The sequence below is a fragment of the Adiantum capillus-veneris genome, chromosome 20 (assembly GCF_014529385.1).
Source record: "Adiantum capillus-veneris isolate H3 chromosome 20, ASM1452938v2, whole genome shotgun sequence".
Classification (NCBI taxonomy): domain Eukaryota; kingdom Viridiplantae; phylum Streptophyta; class Polypodiopsida; order Polypodiales; family Pteridaceae; genus Adiantum; species Adiantum capillus-veneris.
This window is the reverse complement of record NC_140950.1, coordinates 5,093,507-5,100,578: the sequence shown is the minus strand read 5'-3', so window position 1 is coordinate 5,100,578 and position 7,072 is coordinate 5,093,507.

Below are 7,072 nucleotides of genomic sequence, written 5' to 3'. Positions count from 1 at the left end.
TGGAGTTTATTGAGACAACTCCGGTAAACTCATGACTTCTCCAGATTCGGATGGTGATCTCCTTTCTTATGATGCTCCTCTTCTTGGATTGCACCTTTCTATACACACATGTTGCCTCTCTTTCCTATACAATAGGACAAAAAAGTGCTCGAGGACTTCTTGTGCGCAAAATGTCGCCACTTGGAATGCATTAATTACGGGATATGCGTAACAAGAGATGGGCAAGAAAGCTCTAGGCTATTTTCAACGAATACAAAGCAAGTGCATCTCTCCCAATTCAATCACCTATACTTTTGTGTTGAAGGCTATGCTTAGACCTTGAAGGCAGGCTTAAAAATTCACTATGATATTGTTAGTCAAGGGTTGTTGCAAAAATTTGTCGTGCTTGGCAATGCTTTGGTCAATACGTATGCTAAATGTGGTGCACTCCAGAAAGCACAAAATGTGCTTAAGGAGCTTCTTGTCGTGAATGTCGTCTCTTGGAGTGCATTGATTCGGGATACTCCCATTAAAAGCAAGCTAGAAAACTCTTGGTTGTTTTCAGCGGATGCAAAGCAAGGGCCTCTCTCTAGATGCAATCTCATAATTGTACATCTTGAAGGCATGTGGCTATGTGCAAGATGCCGATACGGGCTTGAAAATTCATTTTAATATTGTTAGTCAGGTACTATTGTAAAAAATTGTCGTTCTTGGAATGCCTTGGTTGATATATATGCCAAATGTGGTGCTAGATGTCATCTTTTGGAACGCTATGATTGCAGGATATGCCCGACAAGGACCAATGGCCATGAGCTCTGGGTATGTTTTCTGAGGAGCTTACTATTTGGAACGACGTTAACTGATTGCCGGATACGCACAATAGGAGTAGGGACAGAAAGCTCTAAGCTATTTTTAGCAGATGCAAAGTGAGGGCCTTTGTCCAGATGCAATCACCTCCGCGTGCATCTTGAAGGCATTTGGCTCTACACAAGAGGTTGATATGGGCTTAAAAATTTAGTCTGATATTGTTAGTTAAGGGCTCCTGCAAAAAAATTTGTGCTTGGCAATGCCTTGGTTGATACATATGCTAAATGTGGTGCACTTTAGAAAGCACAAAACGTGCCCGAGGAGCTTCCGCTCTTGAATGCCGCCTCTTGAAGTGCATTGATAGTGAGATACGCGCAGCAAGAGTAGGGCCAGAAAGCTCTTGGCTGTTTGCAGTGGATGCAAAGCGAGGGACTCTCTCCAGATACAATCAGATAAGTGTGCATCTTGAAGGCATGTGGCTACACGCAAGATGCCGATAAGGGCTTTAAAATTCATTTGATATTGTTAGTCCGGGGTTGTTGCAAACACTGTCGTGCTTGGCAATGCCTTGGTCGATAGGTCTGCCAAATGTGGTGCGGGATGTCGTCTTTTGGAATGCATTGATTGCAGGATATGCCCGACAACAGCCGGGCCATGAAGCTCTGGGCTGTTCTTGCAGGTGCTTGAGGAGCTTACTATTTGGAACGGTGTTAACTGATTGTAGGATATGCACAACAGGAGCAGGGATAGAAAGCTCTAGGTTGTTTTTAGCGGATGCAAAGCGAGGGCCTTTGTCCAGCACAAATCACCTATGCATTGCATCTTGAAGGCATGTGGCTCTATGCTAGATGTTCACTATGATATTGTTATTCAAGGGATGTTGCAAAAAATTGTCGTGCTTGGCCATGCCTTAGTCCATATGTATGCTAAATGTGGTGTACTTTAGAAAGCACAAAACATGTCTGAGGAGCTTACCGTCATCCCGAATGCCGTCTTTTGGAGTGCATTGATTGTGGGATACGCCCAACAGGAGCAGGGCCAAAAATCTATGAGCTGTTTTTAGTGGATGCAAAGTGAGGGCCTCTCTCCAGATGCAATCACATACGTGTGCATCTTGAAGGTATGTAGCCATACGTAAGATGCCAATATGAGCTTAAACATTCACTATGATATATGCAAGATGCCAATATAAGCTTAAACATTCACTCTGATATTGTTAGTCAGGGGTTGTTGCAAAAACCTACCGTGCTTGGCAATACTTTGGTCAATATGTATGCCAAATGTGGTGCTCATGTGCGAGATGTCGTCTTTTGGAACGCACTGATTGCATCTACCATTGTAAAAGAGACATCTCGACTCTTCCATACGAAAGCTTGGTAACACAGCTTCAAGCTTTGCAATGTCCAGTCCGCCTCCATTATCATGTTTGTTTCAAGCAGTGAGGTCATACGAAAGCTTAAATGCAACCTGCGTGCATCGACGATAGTCATTCCATGGCACGATGAGTAAGCATTACCATTTTTTTACTTTTGACACTAAGAACGCAGTTAATGAATGCACTGAAAATTACACGCTGTTGTGGGAATGGCATGATCTCTTGTATTATAAAAATTGGGGAGGCCTGTGCAAACTCTCAACTCAAGGAGACTTGCATGTTTTTTTTTTTGAAACATAAAATGGAACAACAAACAATTCATAACATTGACGTTTTGTATGATTATGAACATTGAGTTTGATAGAACTCTAATCCTTCTTGTGGTTTTTTGCGAGATATACCACTGAAACACTACGATACTCTCTCTCTCTCTCTCTGCGTTTCATTTTAATGTCTTTCTTTCTCGTTCATAAATATCTTAAACATAATTAATAGCATCAAATAATAGAACTTGTCTATTTCTTTTATTTTTTATTTGAGAAGTGTTGAAATTACATATATAGGTTTTTAATACTTTGCTCGATCTCAATTTGATTCGAACAGCTAACGAAGCACTCTAGTTTACCCTAAACCTATTGAACCACTATAGGCCTGTCGTCTCATCTCGCCTTGGCTCTCAGTGGCTCGAGCACATGCAACCGATATGGTCACACAACTTCGCCACAAGATCACTTGAGGTCCAACTTTGCTGCCAAGGGTGCTTCCCTCTGATAGTGACTTGTTCTTCGTGATTGTTGGCAGCTATGCGTTGCAACGTACACCTGGCCTCACACTGCCTTGTGTTCGCTCAACCCTTGCCCTTCAAAATTCATGCGCTTGATAGCCTCACACCAAGTATCATCACCCGCTGCCTCACGTCATCTGCGGCTCCTCTTCTCCACTCGTCACCCGCAAGTTGCCTGGTTCGTGCTCGCTGTTCATTGGCCTGCGTAGTCAATGCCATTTTGTTGGTTTTGTTTATAAGCGGTAAGAGTGCTTTCACTCCAACCAAAGGGAGCTCACAAACCCACCAAGGGCTTCTCATTAGTTGAGCACAAACCCTTTCAACCATTTTCTTTTGATGCCAGAAAGTAGTTTCTTCTATGACATTGAATGATATTGTACAAGTGTGACCGTTATTCTCTATTAAAATCCTACACATCGTTACACAAAAGTAAAATAATGCAATGTATGTTTATTCTGAAGAGATATCTCTTAGTGTGCACCATTGTTGAACTGTATGCAATTTTAATGTACAAAAGCACAATGCACACGGGACTAGACACTGCCATCAAAAGATATGGTAAGACCTTCCTACACATGATGAACAAACACACAAGCCTTGTAATGTATGTGCGCATTTCACCATTGGCCATGAAGATTGCATCCTCGTCAAAATGGACCAATGGCACCAATGAACATCAAGCAAGTGAAGAAAATGACAACATGAAGATGAAGATGATGACAACAACAACAATATACGACAACGACATAAAAACAATTTTGAAGAGGGCACACATGGCGACCTCTTCACACATACATGAATGAATGAATAAATGGTACTACCTAGGACTATTGGTGACCCTACTAAGCCCCATTCGTGAACCCAATAGAGAACCGCTATGATGTATCATGGGACATTGATCCATGGTCACTTAATCTGCTGAGAATCGTTACGATGTATATGATTAAAAATCGTGAAGTGCTAATTTCAATGAGAACCGGCATGATGTATCAAGTAAGTTAATCATGTCAGCTTAGGAGTACACCATAACATGAACATATGAACCCAAAAATCCATGAAGTCTTTGTAAAATCCTAAGTTTGGCTTAAGGGGGCAACTGTAAGGTTAGGTGCAACTTGAGGCACCATATGGGAAATCCCTCTAACCACCTAAAAAACGATATTCTTTAATGAAGCATTAACACTAGCATTATCATTATATTCATACTCTTTATGTATGCTCTTACTCTTGGCATAATCTAACCCTACCCTCCATATCTCTAACCCTAACCTTAACACCATGGTTAAGCTAAGGCTCGATCCTCCATAGCTTAATGCTAAACCATTGGTGATTGAAGAGCACGCTTCAACGCTTCTCAACAACTGTTTTGGGGAGTCTGATTCCACTTTCCTCAATGTGGAGACCGATCTTTTCATGCCATGGAGGCTCTATCATCATGAGGAGACCACCATCAAATTGATCTCTGTGATACTTGCATAAGAAATAAGTTGTTTTTGTTATTTTGTGACATAGAAACTTCTTTTGTTTGATTCTTTGTAAGAAGATATATTGTAGACAACCTGTCCTGCTTTTGTTCCCTCACCCTCACAACAAGAGCCGAGAAAGGCGTGCCTCTTTCGTTCCCTCACCCTCACAACAAGAGCCGAGAAAGGCGTGCCTGAGAGAGAGAGAGAGAGAGAGAGAGAGAGAGAGATTTGTGACTCAAAAACTTATTTTGTTTTATTCTTTGTAAACAGGAGCCGAGAAAGGCCTGCCCGGGAGGGCCGGGGGGGGGGAGAGAGAGAGAGAGAGAGAGAGAGAGAGAGAGTTCCACTACGGCCTACTCCAGTCGACAAAGAGAGCATCTCTTTTTGAAGCATCTTTGATTTTTTTTTTGGTGGTTCAGACAAACCACTTGCCTAAAGATGATAAGGAGCTCAATTTTCTTAGGCAAAAGGCCAGCCCAATCGGAAGCTGGCCCAAACGTGCAAGGAAAGGATCGCGGGTACATGGAGCTCTGTGATACAATCGTATGCGCATGTAGTTTGGTATAGTTCACACAAGGAAATGTTGATGGAACGCAGGGAAGAGGAAGCAAGACATCTTCGTGAGGCTCGTAAATGTTGCAGCTCAAAATTCTTGTAACCATCTGGGATAGAAGATGTCTGGAAGAAGAAGTTTTGATTCTGGCCTAACGCAAGGATGCCCAAGAAGAGCATGACGATTGAAAATTGCATAGAGAATGAGAGAGAAGACGAGGTGATTGAAGAGCTTGCATGACGTGTCAATCTTCCAAAAGCCCCTCCTCATGCAGTTCAGGTGTTGATTGTCAATTCTTATAAAACCTTCCAATCCATTCTATTATTTTCGATGCATCTTCCAAGAACCATACCAAAATTGTTGATACATGCTGTTGGGGTGGGTTTGTATTCATAAGGGCTCCCTCGTATGCTCAGTTTGTTTTTGAGAGAGAGAGAGAGAGAGAGAGAGAGAGAGAGAGAGGTGCGTTGCTATGTTGTGTATTGTAGTAGTAGGTAGGATCCTCTAATGTTTTTAAAATTAAAAATAGGGAAGATATTACTAATGTTAACAACGATTTGCTCCTTTTGCTTTATTTAGTTGCCCCTTGCTATTAAGAGCTAGTGCCACTTGCTCATATAGTTGCTTTTTTTCAACAAGGCAAGAGCAGTAGCTACTATATGCACCCTCTCTCTCTCTCTCTCTCTCTCTCTCTCTCTCTCTCTCTCACTCACACACACACACACACACACACACACACACACACACACACATCATAGTTGGATATCCTATAGGCGTTATTGGTTGTGTACATGCAGCGACAATGAAGCTTTGTGTTGTTTTCACCAGATGTGAAGGATACGCCTTTGACACTTTTCACTTTACGGCTTGTAAACTAACGCAAGACTCTGACATGGTGGCGGTGAGAATTCATGATGCTATTGATATGCAAGGAGATCACAATCTATGTGTGAGAGGAGGAAGGCGGGTGTACTTGTAAGGAGCGAGAGGTCGGGTGCAAGAGGCGATCGGGGGGTATAGGAGCGAGTGGTAAGTTAGGCTATTTATACATCAAAATGCACGTGCCCATCTCTCTCGAGCTTTGCAGCTCATTGATTCTGTACTTGTCTCTAGTTCAATGGGGTTTGATGCTCTGTTCCAAACAAATGTGTGCAGTCCTTGCAATTACATGAAATAACATACAAACGACGATTCTTCAGACCAGATGAATCCCTCTACACATGATTGAAATTGTACACAATTTGAAATGGATAGAGAGCTAGAGAGAGCATGGGAGTGATGCATGTACACCTCTTAGAGCCGAGAGCTATGCATACAATGAGAGAGAAGAGGGAGGGAAGGAGATCAACACCAAACGGGGAAAAGGCTACTCTGCCAACATGGGTCCCTCAATGAACCCATGTGAGTTTATATATCGATTCCAGACAAATTATAGGAATAGATAGAGTTTATTTGTGAGCAGCTTACTCGATCCTACTGGTTCGTTCCATATTATATTCAATACATGTGGAGATTCTGCCAAATTCCATCTGTCCTATGAAGGATTCACCATATTACTCACCACCCTCACAAAAGAAAGCGGCATATTCGAACCTTCCTCTCAATGCGCATGACTTTCACAAGTGCTCCCGTAACCAATCCACTAGTCACGTTGAGCTGTTCTGGTAAGCTATCTGTTTATATAAATATATATACAAACTGCCTCCGCCTGCACGTTATCGCCACCATGCTTCTGTGCGTCTCCAACTCCACGGCATCTTCACAAGCTCCCTCTTAGCCAGTGTGCCTCCCCTTGGCATCTACTGCATCTCCCCTTGCCCTACAATGCATCCCATTCAATTAAAAAAGATGTTGCATCGCTCTATGCCTATTGCGATACCTGCCATCTGCCATTCGCCTTTGACACGGATCTCATTTGATTCTCCACCTTTTTCGATTTTCTACAATTGGGTACCCCCTACTAGTTAGACCTTTTAGAGATAGACCAATGACACAAATTTCTTTATACCTGTTAGTCATACATCAAATATATAGTACCATTAAATACCTCTTTGTTAAAGAACTAAATGTCCTTGGTTGCTATGTTACCATCTTGCAACTCATAGCTT